The sequence below is a fragment of the Kogia breviceps genome, chromosome 9 (genome assembly GCF_026419965.1).
Source record: "Kogia breviceps isolate mKogBre1 chromosome 9, mKogBre1 haplotype 1, whole genome shotgun sequence".
Classification (NCBI taxonomy): Eukaryota; Metazoa; Chordata; class Mammalia; order Artiodactyla; family Physeteridae; genus Kogia; species Kogia breviceps.
In genome coordinates, this window is record NC_081318.1 from 60,012,546 (window position 1) to 60,029,082 (window position 16,537).

A 16,537-nucleotide genomic window follows, 5' to 3' on the forward strand; every position below is an offset into this window, starting at 1 on the left:
GCAGTCTAATCCAGGACTGCAGCAGCCTGCTAAGAAGGATTCTAAGGCCAGCTGGGCTTGGCACAGGAGTTATGATTAGTTGTTGATATTCTCTTTGGCCACAGAGGGAGTGGGTGGCCGCACAGATGCCATGTATTTGTCCTCTCTGATTAGCTACATCTCTGCTTTAAGCCTGTATCTTGCCTTTAAATAGGACCCAGGCTGCTTCTCAGTGCACTCTCTCTATAAACATTCTTGAAACCAGTAGTGTTCATCTCATCTCAAAACCTCTAAACAAAACCTTATGGAATCTCATTGACTCTCTTGAAATCTCATTATTCCCACCTCCTTTCATAGGCCCTCAGCCACTTTACAAGCAGTTCCTGGTATAGTTCAAACAGAGCTCCAAATAAGTGAAAGAGAAAGCACTGATAACTTGTTTTAAGGTGATATGTGCTATGGCTTCTATTTATCTAACTGCCTATCTAATTGCCTATCTATCTATCTATCTATCTATCTATCTATCTATCTATCTATCTATCTATCTGTCCATCCATCCATTTAGACTCCTAGCTGCCTGCCAGAGGAGTCTGGCCTGCAGGTATTCTCTCTTCTTCTCTAAGTGGCTTTTCACATCCTCACCATGGCTCTCTATCTGCTGTCCCTTGGCCAACCTCTACAATTAATGGAGGCCAGTACCTAACCAAACCTTTCACACAAAATGGCCCACTAGAAGTCCAGGGGTGGGAATCTTGGTGAGCTGCTTTTAAAACTCCTCTGACCCTTAAATGAAACCTCTTTGGTGCTTTTATGGATTCTGTTGTTGGACCCACAAAGACCCTTAAGAATAATGCCTGGAGCCAGCTGGTCCCTGCCATCACTGAAACCCAAAGGGAGGAGCCCCACAGGCGAGGAACTGCTCCCTAGATGTCTTGAAGTTGCTTGTATTTCAAAAGAATTCAGCTTACCACCACTGTGGCTTTTAGCCTCTCTAATAAAGCAGGTTTTAAAAAGCTAAAAACGTAATCTGCCTTTTAAATTTGCTCTTCCTGCTGAGTCTAAATGGGGTTGCAGCAAAATGCCTGGCCAGCATTAGAGTTCTCTGAAGCCAATCAACTGAAATAGGCTTGCTTGGGGGATTTGAAATATATTTGAAAACACTGCAGGGGTGGCGCAAAATAACTGAACAAAGGTGAATTACATGAAAGGAAGAAGCAGGTGGAGGTTTATAAAACTAAAGAATCACTTGTATATTTTGGAAACATCAGTAATTGAGACAGGGATGCTGACCTTAGAAGTTCATCTATCTGATCATAAAAATGGTTTTCATTTGGCATTAAAAAAAGATTGTGATAATGAGTAAGGCTTCAAATACACAGCCCGGAATAGCCAAGGCTGTGTAAAATCCTTGAAGAAATACCTTTGTATCCAAAGAGAAGCTGAGGCTAAAACAGGTCACAGGCAAGGATGGGCATTACTGTGATGTTTTCTCAGCAACTTTGAGTAGGGCAGCATCATACATTTTCTTCATCCTATTGAAAAAATGTGGAGTTCCCTGAGAGTTGATTTTTTTGGTAACACAAACTAGTTTGCTCTTGTATCTTGTGGAAAAAAGAAAATCAAGGTAAGAATTGCCATAGCAAAATCACTATAGATAAACTGTATTTTTTGTGAAGACCAAATGAAGATTGTGGCATGCGACACATTGTACTCAATAATTTCCTGAAGGTAACGTACCTATGGATCAAAGTCATTTAGAATAAGGATGACTTATAGAGTAATAAATGTAAACTATGGGTTATCCAACAACATGCAAATTTTCTGATAGGGCAAATTTGGATGACTGCCCCCTGCCAAGGGACATCTCTCTAAGGCCTTAAGACAGGCATGAGACCAGTTTTCCAGTAAATTTGCAGGTTGGATGACATGAGTTGTCTTACAATTTTACTTGGCCAAAGTGAGTTCTATACTTAAGGAAGAGGATAATTTAGCAGTGCAAAATACTCTGAAAATAATACATTTCTCTGCAAGAGGGTCTTTAATGTTGCTTTTCCTATATTTTCCTATACTTTGTATGGAATATATAGAGAGTGGACAAAGTTGCCAGAAGTTGTTGTTCACTTTGTTGGATGATGGTACGGGGGTACAAACTTGAAAATGCAACTTTTGCCAGCACACAATTGCTTATTACCCTTTGAAGGCCAACATGTGTGCTGAAAGAAATGCCTCAGAACACTTGAGAAGGTGGATGCGTATAAGTAAATTGCAAGGGTTTGAAGCATTGGTTTGGATAAGAATGGAAAAATTCAATTGCTTAGCCAAGGCAGTTCCAAACAACTTTGATCTGGATATCTCAGGAGAATGAGCTTGTGCCGTCCCAGCATTTTCTGGTTTTGGCTGGGAAAGCATATAGTAAAGAAATAAATACAAAATAAAACCCAAAGTTTTTAATGGGTTTTTAGAACTTCCACTTCTGGCTACAAATGGGAGACAAAAGGCAAATAGATATTGTTTTAAAAATGCTAAGCCAGGCCTTTTCTAACCTCAAGAAAACATTGGGGTTTGATTAGGTTCAGATTTGGGGCAAGTTTCAGGACAGTGTTTGTTCTAGCAACTTCCTCCCCATCTCTGTGGAAAGTGTTGGTCAGTTGTGGTTCTGGAAGCCATGCTCTGAAGGCTCTAGGCTGGGGCATCATGAGACAGGCTCCAAAATCTGTCATTTGTGCCTCTGCCCACGCTTCCTTCAGTGTGTTCCCTGGAACCAGGCCTCCCCAACTGCATGAGCCTTTTCATGGCTAAGCAGAGCCCAGACCTCTTCTTGTCTCAGCACTTTATAGTAGAATCTCTCTGTTTACCTCCCATCTCCAGGCATCTCTTGTGTTAATCCATCCCTGGTGCCTCAGATGAGCATCTGTTCCATTTCTGCCTTCAGCTGAGCTTCATTTCACTTCTCTGTCTAAGCTGCCCTTTGGATTCAGGGATATTTCTTTTGTTCAGTCAGCAGGTACTTTTGGTTGTATTATTTATTCATTTAGTTCTGGAAATCCACTTCTATCTGGGAGATATTTTCTAGAAGGAAAGATAGTGATGTCTCCTGTGAAATAAAAGGAGGACAGAGAGGAAATTAATATTTTGTGAGAATCAAAAATGCTCCAGGCTTGGTTGAGAAGCTTAACCAAGGATCTCATTTAATCTTGATATCAATATAATATATAACATATTGCTGTAAATATCAAAAGGGATAATTCATGTAAGATACTCAGCACACAGCCTGGCACATAGTAAGGAGTCAATAAATTTGAGTTATAATGATTATTTCTTAACTTTTTTCCTAGAGAGGAAGGGACTCATTAATCTGTTCATTTCAGTCAGGATCTCCTACAACGGCTTGCTATTTATAGGGCTCCATAAATGTTTTCTGAACATGACTGAGTGAATGGACTCTTGCCAGAAGTATCTTGCTACTGTTGCTGACTTTCTGGTTAACTAGCTATAATTTGCCAGATTAATTTTTCCCCTTTATAAAACCATAGTTTTGAAGAAGAATCTGACATCAAAATGGTTGAGATAAGACAAAAATTTCCCCCTTATTTCATCTTTGTTTATTTTTCTTCACCTTATGTTATTATCCCTGAATTCTAATGAGCCATATACTTCTTATGCTTGGATGAAATATAAATACACTACTTAGATATAACTGTTTGATAAACCCAACCAGGGAATGCAATGTTTTGCAGACACAGAGACTAGGTTGAAATCAAGCCATGGGAATAAAAAAGTAAGAGTGTGAGAAAACAGAATATTGCCTGAAAAACATTATGATTGAGGAAGCCAATACGGGCAAATACTGCAGTAACAGCAAGAATTTGGAATGCATTTTTTAGCTGTAAGTGGGGCAACATAGAATAATGGAAAAGCTCAAATCTCTAGCACTTACTCCAAATCTTATCCAGTTTTCTCATCTGTGAAGTGAAAAAGTCATGTAGGTGAACTTCATAACTTCCTAACCCTAATATAGTATGATTTTATTTAATAATAATAATTTACATGTATAGATTTTTCACCCTTTGAAAACTCTTTTACATTGTCCTATTGAATATAGGGCTACTACACTAGTAGGTGCACATAAATTATTTGAGAAAGAAGAAATACAAAGGCCCAAATCTATATATTACTATAAAAAATGTGATGCACCTAAATCTGTTGAATAACTTTGTCAATCACAATGTCAAAAATAAATTTAACTGATTATTTAGCCACCTAGGATGTTAGAATGGAAGACGCTCAGAAACCACGGAGTCACCTTCTTTATCATAGATGATTTAAAGTAAAAGAACAGGCTCAAGGTCACTTGGCTTCTGGTTGAGATTTCTGAACTCCCACTAGGCTATTCTTTACTCAACATCAATGTCACTGAATTGATTGCTAAATTGATTATACCAACAGTCCCATGCAACTCAGGCAATCTTCTGAGCAAAATAGAGACATATAAGTAGTGAAATATATTAAAAGTCAGAGAAGGAAGAAATTTTGCTAGAAAAATGTCTGAGAAACTTAAGTGATTTCTGCTTAGTATCATTTTATCTTACAAAGATTTTGGCTCACTTGTCACCTACAATCAAGGAAAAAGATCTAGTCTCTATGTTATTTTTGCTTCTTTTTTCCTTCAAATCTACTGTTGGAATGTTTAGTGTTTACGTCTTTACCTATATTCTCCTGAACATATGTGGTGTCTCACTTTGGAAAACCAATAACAGAATTCTATATCTCCTAATAAATTAAATGTTAAATATAGAAGTTTTTTTTTAAAACTAATGTTATACCAGTTTTGAATTTATCCTCATGAGTGGAATGCCAGGGATCAGAACTTTTAAATCCTTAATTTAATTTTGTGCTAGAAAACTAACATAGTTTTATGTACTGACATCTAAAGTTTGAATGGCACATTAGCATAATTTTCAAGATTTCAACATGAACATCTATTTTATATTTTTTTAGAAAGACTGCAAAATTACTTCTCTTTGGGGGTAGGAGAAAGTCCTATTGCAGCATGGAATTTCTGTTAAAAAATCTTTTGTAGAATTCATATGCTAAATATCAAACTAGGTAAGTGTCAAACTTTGTAGAAATATAAGGAAATTAGTGCTTTCAAATTTATTAGTACATAGAAGCAGGAATCCTGTGGCACACATTTGAATACTAAAAAATGTACAGTGGTGTTAAAGTAAGAGGCATTTATCAAAACTCTGGGATATACAAATCATTAGGCTAGGAACTTCAGCTACTTCTTCCCCTTAAAAGCTTATCATCTAATATAGATCAAGCATCAAAAACATTTTCTGTAAAGGGGCAGATGGTAAATATTTTTGGCTTTGCAGGCCATATAATCTCTGTTGTCAACTACTGTAGAATGCAAGTAGCCATTGACAATACACAAAAGATGAGAGTCACCATGTTCTAATAAAACTTTATAAATGGACACATATTTGAATTTTGTATTTTATTTTCATGTGTTACAAAATATTATTCTTGCTTTGATTTTTTTCAACCATTTAAAATTGTGAAAACTATTCTTAGTTTGTGGGCCACACAAAAATAGGCAGTGGGCCAAATTCGGCCTGTGGGCCATAGTTTACTGAGCCCTGTAGTAGATGTGTAACAAAATAAAATAGAACACAGGGACTAGTATGCTATGATGGAGGAAACATATGCTATGGGACTATAAAATGGGACAAATTAATTAGAAAAGACTGAATTCTAACATTTTAATGGAAATAATCATTTTGCTTTCATATTTCTTTGAAATGAGATTTACATAAGGTAAAATTAACTTCTTAGAAATTAACAATTGAGTGGCATTTAGAATATCTACAGTGTATATCTACCTTTATATAGTTCCAAAATTTCTTCACCCCAAAAGGAATCCCTGTCCCCATTAAGCAGCTGCTCCTCATTCCTCTCTTCTCCCAGCCCCTGGCAACCACCAATCTCCTCTCTGTCTCTATGGATTTACCTGTTCTGGATATTTCATATACATGGAATCATACAGATCACAAAAGATATGTGATCTTTTGCGTCTGGCTTCTTTTACTTAGCTTTTCAAGTTTATCCACATTGTATCACGCATATATCAGTACTTCATTTTTTATGGCTGAATGATATTCTATTGCCTGTATGTATCATGAATTGTTTATCCATTCATCAGTTGATGGATATTTGGGCTGTTTCCACATTTTAGTTAGTTTGAATAATGCTGCTATGAACAAGTTTGTACATGTATTTGTTTGAGTACCTAATTTCAATTTTGGGGGGTATTTACCCAGGAGTAGAATTGATTGATCATACAGTAATTCTATGTTTAACTTTATGAGTTAAACTTTATTATCAAATTGTTTTCCACAGCAGTTGAACCATTTTATATCACCCCCAGCAAGGTACATCCTCACTAACACTTGTTATTTCTGTTTTTTTAAAATTATAGCCATCCTAGTGGCTGTGAAGCAGTATCTCATTATGGTTTTGACTTGCATTTCTCTAATGATTAATGATGTTGATCATTTTTTCATGTGCTATTGGCCATTTGTATATCTTCTTTGGAGTAATGTTTGTTAATGTCAATTTTTAATGCCCATTTAAAAATTGAATTGTTTATCTTTTTGTTGTTGAGTTGTAAGAGTTCTTTATATATTCTGGACATTAGACCCTTATCAGATATATGGTTTGCAAATATCTTCTCCCATTCTATAGGTTGTCTTTTCATTTTCTTGATAATGTCCTTTGATACACAAAGGTCTTTAATTTTGATGAAGTCCAGTTTTTCATATCTTTCAAACTTAGGTGCATCCTACTTTTCAAATCTCCAATTTTTATAGCTTAAATTATTAATAAAAATCATAAAAACCAAATTACTAAATTTTATATCCTTATCTAGTTAGGATCTAAGAGAACATCAATGGCATCACAATAACTAATATTTATTGACCATTTGCTATATGCCAGGCTCTGTGCTAAGTATTTGATACACAGTATCTTATTTAATTCTTACAGCACCAACCACTAGGCATGGAGAAGTCAAGTGTCCTGGGCAAGGTCACACAGTTATTGCATGGAAGAGGCAGCATTAAACCCAGGCAGTTTGGTTTTACCACCTCATAACTTTTTCAAAAAAATTTTTGAATGTCCATTTGCATACAAAGAAGAGGCTAATGTTATCATTATGTCTTTGGTTGACACGTAGGGGAATAGGAAATTGAGTTTGGCATTTCAAAAACATCTGATCAAGGGAGGACCAAATCATTCCAGATCTCTCAGGTAATTTGATAGTAAGAAAAAGCTCTGATTATGTCATTTCTTTGTTCAAATTGTTTCCATAAATAGACTATGTCTTCTGAATAATAAACAAAAACCAGGATTAATGAAATATAGTATGTGGCAGTGCTTTCAAATATGTTGCTTTGTTAGAACTCTGATAAGTATTGATATTTTAATTTTGCTAAAGAACCAGTTTTTAAAATGCTAGATTTGTCCACAAGGCCCATCTCTCCAAACTACTCAGCATATTCACAGGTTTCTATGATCTCAAAGGATCATTGTATCTTTATATCCTCTACTCCCATTAGCGTGAGTCAAGGAAGACTACACTTTCTCTTATGCTCCCATGGCTTTGTTTTCTGTGTCTCTTCTGTGGGCAGTTGTCATTCTCATGTGTCTACCTATTCTTCAATGCCTAAGTGAAACATCAGTTCATCCTTCAGGTCTTCACTGATCCTCCCAACAAGAATTCTCTTTCTCTCTTCTGAGACTTCATGACATGCTCTGTTTATAGACTCCTATTACTGACTGCATTTGTATGATCAGAGGTGGATTTTCTCTCTTCTACTGGACCGGAGTCTCCTAAATTCTGAATCTTATTTTAACCCCATTGGTGCCCTTCTCAACATCTTATCCAGTGTTTTGCCTTTAATGGTTTACTAGAAATAAGAAATACCTCATCAACTGGAGCCAGGCCCTAGCCTAAACATTGGAATTCAGTTCTCATTAGTAAGAGCTATCATCAGTGAGGTTTAAGAGAATGATTGTTATAATTGAGTACAGTGTATTTTGAAAACGTTTGTATTAGAATACTGGGTATTCCAGACTTCAGACAATACTACAAAGCTACAGTAATTAAAATATCATGGTATTGTCAAAAAAGCAGACATATGGACCAATGGAACACAATAGAGAGCACACCTATGGTCAGTTAATCTTCAACAAAGGAGACAAGAATATACAATAGGGAAAAGATAGTCTCTTCAGCAAGTGGTGTTGGGAAAGCTTGACAGCTGCATGTAAATCAATGAAGTTAGAAGATATACCCTCAAACCATATGCAAAAATAAACTCAAAAATGGCTTAAAGACTTAAATATAAGACATGACACCATAAAACTAGAAGAGAACATAGGCAAAACATTCTCTGACATAAATTGTACAAATGTTTTCTTAGGTCAGTCTCCCAAGGCAATAGAAATAAAAGCAAAAAGAAACAAATGCAATCTAATCAAATTTATAAACTTTTGTGCAGTAAAGGAAACCATAAACAAAATGAAAATTCAACCTACAGACTGGGAGAAAATATTTGCAAATGATATGACCAACAAGGGCTTAACTTCCAAAATAAATTGTACAAATAGCTCATACAACTCAATAACAACAAAGAAAACCCAATCAAAAAATGGGCAGAAGACCTAAATAGACATTTCTCCAAAGAAGACATACAGATGGCCAATAGGCACATGACAAGATGCTCATCACCGCTAATTATTAAAGAAATGTAAATCAAAACTACAATGAGGTATCACCTCACACTGGTCAGAATGGCCATCATTAAAAAGTCTACAAATAACAAATGCTGGAGAGGGTGTGGAGAAAAGGGAACCCTCCTACACTGTTGGTAGAAATGGAAATTGCTACAGCCACTATGGAAAACAGTGTGGAGGTTCCTCAAAAGACTAAAAATAGAGTTGCCATATGATGTAGCAATCTCACTGCTGGGCATATGTCTGGAAAAAACTATAATTCAAAAACATATAAGTACCCTTATGTTCATAGCAGCACTATTTACAATAGCCAAGACATGGAAGCAACCTACATGTCCATCAACAGATGAATGGATAAAGAAGATGTGATATATGTATGTGTGTGTGTGTGTGTGTGTGTGTGTGTGTGTGTGTGTGTGTGTATATATATATATATATATATATATATATAATGGAATATTACTCAGCCATAAAAAAGAATAAATGCCATTTGCAGCTAATGGATGGACCTAGAGATTGTCATACTGAGTGAAGTGAGTCAGAAAGAGAAAGACAAATACCATATGATATCACATACGTGAAATCTAAAATACAACACAAGTGAACTTATCTACGAAACAGAAACAGACTCACAGACATACAGAACAGATTTGTGGATGCCAAGGGGGAGGGGGCTGGGAGAGGGATGGATTGGGAGTTTGGATTAGCAGATGCAAACTATTATATATAGAATAGATAAACAACAAGGTCCTACTGTATAGCACAGGGACCTATATTCATTATCCTGTAATAAATCATAATGGAGAAGAATATGAAAAAGATTATATATATGTATAACTGAATACTTTTCTGTACAACAGAAATTAACACAACATTGTAAATCAACTATACTTCAATAAAATAAAAAATATTCAGTATTCATTCATTCAGTCAGTCACTCAACTATTTGTTGAATATGAATAAAACAGCAAATTCCTATTTAATGAAGCTTACAATTGTGTGTGTGTGTGTGTGTGTGTGTGTGAGAGAGAGAGAGAGAGAGAGAGAGAGAGAGCACTAACATAAAAAAATAAACATATGTCAGTTAGTAGTAAGTGCTTGAATATAAAGAAAACCAGGTGCAGGTTTAGAGAATGATGTTGGGAACTGGGTGATGGGGAGTCTGGTCAGGAAAGCCCTTTTTGATAAGAAGACATTTGAGGAGCTATAAAGGAAGAACTATAAAGGAAGTAAGGGACTTAACTGTGGATACCTGGGGAAGGACATTTCAGGCAGAGAAAGAGTTCAAGGACTTGAGGCAGAAAGCTGGTTGTGTTAGAGTGGTGGGAGATGAGGTCAGAAAGGTAGGGGGAGGCCATGCTGTGAGGGTCTTGTAGGTCGTGGTAAGGAGTCTGGAGATAAGCACAAATGAGCAGGAAAACTAGGGGGCGGTTTTGAACAGAAGAGTGACATGATTTACCTGATGTTAAAGGATCATATAGGCTGCTGTGTCTGATTTCTTCATTGACTGTGTCTCCTCAATGGCAGGGGATGCCTTGCTTATCTTTTTGTCCCCAGTCACTAGTACAATCAGAGTCCTATTTAGTATCCATTAAATAAGTGCTCACTGGATAAACGTTTACGAGAAATACTGACTGTTGGAAGGTCTGTGAAAGAGCTTAAAATAGAAAAGTTTCCTGAGTTATCACAACTCCAATAATACAATTTACTTCAGCAAAACATTCTAAGGCCTTTTGTATTTATTTATTCAGTGGAGAGTTGTTTTTCTGTTTCTCAATATTAATGCCCAAACTAAGGCTTTTGCTGCAATAGCTGAGAAATTTACAGCTTTTCTTCATAAGAGTCTTATACAATTATAGTGCTACACAAGTTTTTTTGTGTGTTTTTCGGTTTTTGGTTTTTTTTGTGGTACGTGGACCTCTCACTGTTGTGGCCTCTCCCGTTGTGGAGCACAGGCTCCGGACGTGCAGGCTCAGTGGCCATGGCTCACACGCCCAGCCGCTCCGCAGTATGTGGGATCTTCCCGGACCGGGACACGAACTCATGTCCCCTGCATCGGCAGGCGGACTCTCAACCACTGCACCACTAGGGAAGCCCCTCTACACAAGTTTTGAATACTGGGCCAAGGGAAATACACTGGGTTCTAATCTTGGCTCTGTAATTCATCAGCTGTGGGACCTTTGAATGTAAAATAGTCACACATCCATTTGTTTGTGAAGCACCTATTTGTTGAGCACCCGCTCACTGTCCTTGAAGTCAAGACGCTCACAGTCTGAGCAAGACAGATGTAAACAAACATAAAAAACCCAGGGCAGTGAGCTGGCTGCGGTGGAGGTACGCATCGAGTGCTTTGAGATTAACCATCTCATCTCAAGTTCACCAGGAAGCTAAGAGAGACGGGAATCCAAGGCAGGGGCATGTGCAAATCGCTGATCATAAAGAAGAACATGGTGTGTGCAGGGAATTGAAAGGCATTTGGGAGGGGGTTGGAATAGAGTAGCAGAGGATATGTCACTTTTCTCTGCCAGCATCTCTTGGGGAAGTCACACCTTACCCATTCCAAGTGTGTGTTTTTTGTCACTGTGCCAGGTTGCTGGCCACAGGATTGGACAGGTCATCTAGGATGGCCCTTCATAGTGACTTAGCCTCCTGGACCCAGGCAATTTTCCCCTCAGTTTTATTGAGAAATAATTGACTTATACCACTGTATACATTTAGGGCATATAGCGTGATGGTTTGATTTACATATATAGTGAAATATTTGTAAATATATATTTACATATATATGTATATATATATTTACATATATATGTAAATATATATTTGTAATATATATGTATATATATGTAATATATATATACATATATTATATATAGTGAAATAATTACCACAATAGGGTCAGCTTACATCCATCTTCTCATATAGATGCGATAAAAAGAAGAAAAGATTAAAATGTTCTCCTTGTGATAAGAACTCGTAGGATTTACCCTCTAACAACTTTCCTATATATCACAGAGCAGCCTTAGCTATTGTCATCATGTGGTACATTACACCCCTAGTTCTTCTTTAACTTATAACCAGAAATTTGTACTTTTTGACAACCTTCCTCCAATTTCCCCTGCTCCCACCCTCTGCCTCTGTAACCACAAATCTGATCTCTTTTCTATAAATTTGGTGTGGGTTTTTTTGTTTGTTTGTTTGTTTTGGTTTTTTGTTTAGTTTCTTTTTTTAGATTCCACATATTAATGAGATCATATAGTATTTATCTTTCTCTATCTGACTTATTTCACTTAGCATAATGCCTTCAAGATCCATCCATATTGTCATTTTTTTTATAGCTGAATAATATTCCATTGTATGTATATACGCCAACTTCTTTACCCATTTATCCGTCAATGGACACTTAGGTTGTTTCCATGTCTTGGCTATTGCAAGTGATGCTGCTATGAACATGGGGATGCAGATATCTTTTCAAGTTAGTGTTTTCATTTCCTTCAGATATAGTCCCAGAACTGGAGTTGCCGGATCACATGGTGGTTCTATTTTTAATTTTTTTAGAATTCTTTGTACCGTTTTCCATAGTGGCTGTACCAAGATACATTCCCATCAACAGTGCACAAGAGTTCCCTTTTCTCAACATTCATGCCAGCATCTGTTATCTCTTGTCTTTTTGATGATGGCCATTCTAACAGGAGTGAGGTGTTATCTTATTATGGCTTTAATTTGTATTTGCCTAATGACTAGTGATGTTAAGCATCTTTTCAATTATCTGTGGGCCTTTTGTATATCTTTTTTGGAGAAATGTCTATTCAGGTCCCTTGTCCATTTAAAAAATTGGGTTATTTGGGGTTTTTGTTGTTGTTGTTATTGAGCTGAATGAGTTCTTTTTCTTTTTTAAGATTTTTTTGATGTGAATAATTTTTAAAGTCTTTATTGAATTTGTTACAATATTGTTTCATTTTATGTTTTGGCTTTTTGGCCCCAAGGCATGTGGGATCTTAGCTCCCCAATCAGGGATCAAACCTACACCCCCTGCATTGGAAGGCAAAGTCTTAACCACTGGACCACCAGTGAAGTCCCTGAATGAGTTCTTTATATATTTTTGATATTAACCCCTTATCAGATATATGGTTTGCAAATACTTTTTCCCATCTGTACATTGTCTTTTCACTTTGTTGATGGCTTCTTTTGCTGGGCAGAAGCTTTTTAATCTGTTGTAGTCACATCTGTTTATTTTTTTATTTTGTTGCTTGTGCTTTTTGTGTCAGGTCCAAAAAATTATTACCAAGACCCATGTCGAGGAGCTTTAGTTCCATGTTTCCTTCTAGGTCTTTCATGATTGTAGGTCTTACATTTAAGTCTTTAATCCATTTGGGGTTAATTTTTATGAGTGGTATAAGATAGGGGTCAAGTTTCATTCTTTCACATATGGATATTCAATTATCCTGGCACTATTATTGAAAAGACTGTCTTTTCTCCATTGCGTATTCCTGGCTCCTTTGTCAAATATTTGTTGACCATACAGTCAACTTGGGTTTATTTCTGGGCTCTTAATTCTTTTCTATTGGTCTATTGACCTGTTTTTATGCCAGTACCACATTGTTTTGATGACTATAACTTTATAGTATAGTTTGAAATCAGGAAGTGTGGTGCCTCCTGCTTTGTTCTTCCTTCTCAGGATTTCTTGGTTATTTGGAGTCTTTTGTTGTTCCATATAAATTTTTGGAGTGTTTTTTTTTTCTACTTCTATAAACAATACCAACTGGAGTCTTGATAGGGATTGCACTGTTGGCTTCTGGTAGTATTGATATTTTAACAACATTCATTCTTCCAATCCATGAACATGAAATACGTTTCTATTTGTGTCTTCTTCAATTTCTTTCATTAATGTCTTGTAGTTTTCAGAGTAGAGATCTTTCATCTTCTTATTTAAATTTATTCCTAAGTATTTCATTGTTTCTGATGCTATTGTAAACAAAATTTCTTTCTTTTTTTTTTTCCAGAAAATTTGTTGTCAGGTGTAACAGTCCTGTGAAAGTCACTTAAGGACACTGGGGGAGAGTATCTCTTCCTTCTGATGAAGAATTGTAAGAATGTGAGTTTGGGTGTGACTATGGTTGTGTTTTTGTCTGAAAGGTGAGAACTTGTTGGAGAATTAATCCATAGCACTGAAGGAAGGAAGTTTAAGAAATAGGAATGGATATTTATATCTCTGTCTATCTGTGTGTATGTCTGTATGTTCTATCTATTATCTATCCATCCAGAGAGAAAGAGAGAGAGAGAAAATGACATAAGTTGAGCTTCTGGGTCCAGCCAAGATGAAATCATCCATGTCTGCAGGGTTCCTAGATTTATGAATCCATAAAAGTCTCCTTTTTACTCTTGATAGCTTAAATTATATATCTGTTACCTGTAGCTAAAAGACTTTTGATGAAAACCACAGTGGTAGAGGACAAGACTACAGAATTACCTTCAGTTTTCTAATTAAAAAAACTTGGGACATTGGTTGGTATCTGACAAAAGCATTTTATTGTCAGGACACCGCTGTGCTGAGTTAATACCTGGGACATTGTTCTCACTGAAGACACCTCTGGGGTCTATATTCATTTTTTTTCAGATTTTGGCTTATTTCTGCAATCCTTTCCATGTCCCCTTTCTCCTTTGCTTATGCATAATTTTTATTTACTCTGCTTGTACATAGTCTTCAGTGTACGTAAGGTTGCCCCAAATACAAGTACATCAGCAACTTTAATATGTCCATCTGACTTCCTCTCTACTCTTCATTTAAATAAAACATTATCAAGGCCCCATTATGTGCCAGGTACTGTTCTATGTGTTAGGCACACAGTGATAAACAATATAGGCAAGATCCTTGCTCTAATGAAATGTACTTTTTGATGGGAGAAAAGGTCAATAAGCAAGCAAAGACACAATAAATAAGATAGATTGTGATAATGCCTATGATGGGAAATAATAGGAACTGAATAGAAATAAAGGGGGATGGAAATCACTTCTGATGGACGACCAGTAAAGGCCCTCCCTGTAAAGGTGACATTTAAATTAAAAATGATTTCAAAATAAGCATTGCAAAGAGTTGAAGGCAGAATATTCCAGCCAGAGGGACTAGCAAGTGCAAAGTCCCTGAGACAGAGAGAGTGTGATGGGCTCCAAGTACTAACAGAAAGTCAGTGTGGCTAAATGGATTGGTATGAGTCAGGTTGGAGAGGGATGCAAATTTCAGATCATGCAAAGCCTTGGAAATCAGTACAATGAGTTCTTTTTTTTTAACTTTAATAAACAGTATTATTATTTGTAGTATTTACACACATAGTCTTCCATGGTAATGTTAAAGTTACCATTTTCTTCAAATGCCCCTCAAAATAACACACTCTGCCTTCCTAAGTAAATCTTGGAGGGGAAATTCAGTGAAAGTGATCTGCCCTTCATTTAGGTCTTTAATCCATTTTGAGTTTATATTTGTGTATGGTGTTAGAGTGTTCTAATTTCATTCTTTTACATGTAGATGTCCAGTTTTCTCAGCAACACTTATTGAAGAGGCTGTCTTTTCTCCATTGTATATTCTTGCCTCTGTTATCAAAGATAAGGTGACCATATGTGCGTGGGTTTATCTCTGGGCTTTCTATCCTGTTCCATTGATCTATATTTCTGTTTTTGTGCCAGTACCATACTGTCTTGATTATTGTAGCTTTGTAGTATAGTCTGAAGTCAGGGAGCCTGATTCCTACAGCTCCATTTTTCATTCTCAAGATTGCTTTGGCTATTCGGGTTCTTTTATGTTTCCATACCAATTGTGCAAATTTTTGTTCTAGTTCTGTGAAAAATGCCATTGGTAGTTTGATAGGGATTGCATTGAATCTGTATATTGCTTTGGGTAGTATAGTCATTTTCACAATGTTGATTCTTCCAATCCAATAACATGATATATCTCTCCATCTGTTTGTATCATCTTTAATTTCTTTCATCAGTGTCATAGTTTTCTGCATACAGGTCTTTTGTCTCCTTCGGTAGATATATTCCTAGGTATTTTATTCTTTTTGTTGCAGTGGTAAATGGGAGTGTTTCCTGAATTTCTCTTTCAGATTTTTCATCATTAGTGTATAGGAATGCAAGAGATTTCTGTGTATTATTAATTTTGTATCCTGCTACTTTACCAAATTCATTGATTAGCTCTAGTAGTTTTCTGGTAGCATCCTTAGGATTCTCTATGTATAGTATTATGTCATCTGCAGTGACAGCTTTACTTCTTCTTTTTCAATTTGTATTCATTTTTTTTTTTCTTCTCTGATTGCTGTGGCTAGAGCTTCCAAAACTATGTTGAATAATAGTGGTGAGAGTGGGCAACCATGTCTTGTTCCTGATCTGAGTGGAAATGGTTTCAGTTTCTCCCCATTGAGGATGATGTTGGCTGTGGGTTTGTGATATATGGCCTTTATTATGTTGATGTAAGTTCCTTCTATGCCTAATTTCTGGAGAGTTTTTATCATAAACGGGTATTGAGTTTTGTCAAAAGCTTTCTCTGCATCTATTGAGATGATCATATGGTTTTTCTCCTTCAGTTTGTTAATATGGTTTATCATATTGATTGATTTGTGTATACTGAAGAATCCTTGCATTACTGGGATAAACCCCACTTGATCATGATGTATGATCCTTTTAATGTGCTGTTGGCTTCTGTTTGCTAGTATTTTGAGGATTTTTGCATCTATGTCCATTAGTGTTATTGGCCTGTAGTTTTCTT

The 16,537-nt window shown here is 36.3% G+C and overlaps 1 long non-coding RNA gene across 1 annotated transcript in view; it reads right to left on the reverse strand.

Annotated features, from left to right (window-relative positions):
- Window positions 1–1,307: 1,307 nt before the first annotated feature.
- LOC136794856 (uncharacterized) overlaps window positions 1,308–16,537 on the reverse strand; it is a 244,197-nt gene continuing 228,967 nt past the window's right edge. Inside the window, exons 2-3 of the long non-coding RNA XR_010842243.1 lie at window positions 2,835–3,073; window positions 1,308–1,511 (exon numbers count right to left, since the gene is read on the reverse strand). This is a non-coding gene — a long non-coding RNA (uncharacterized lncRNA). The remainder of the gene's footprint in view (window positions 1,512–2,834; window positions 3,074–16,537) is intronic.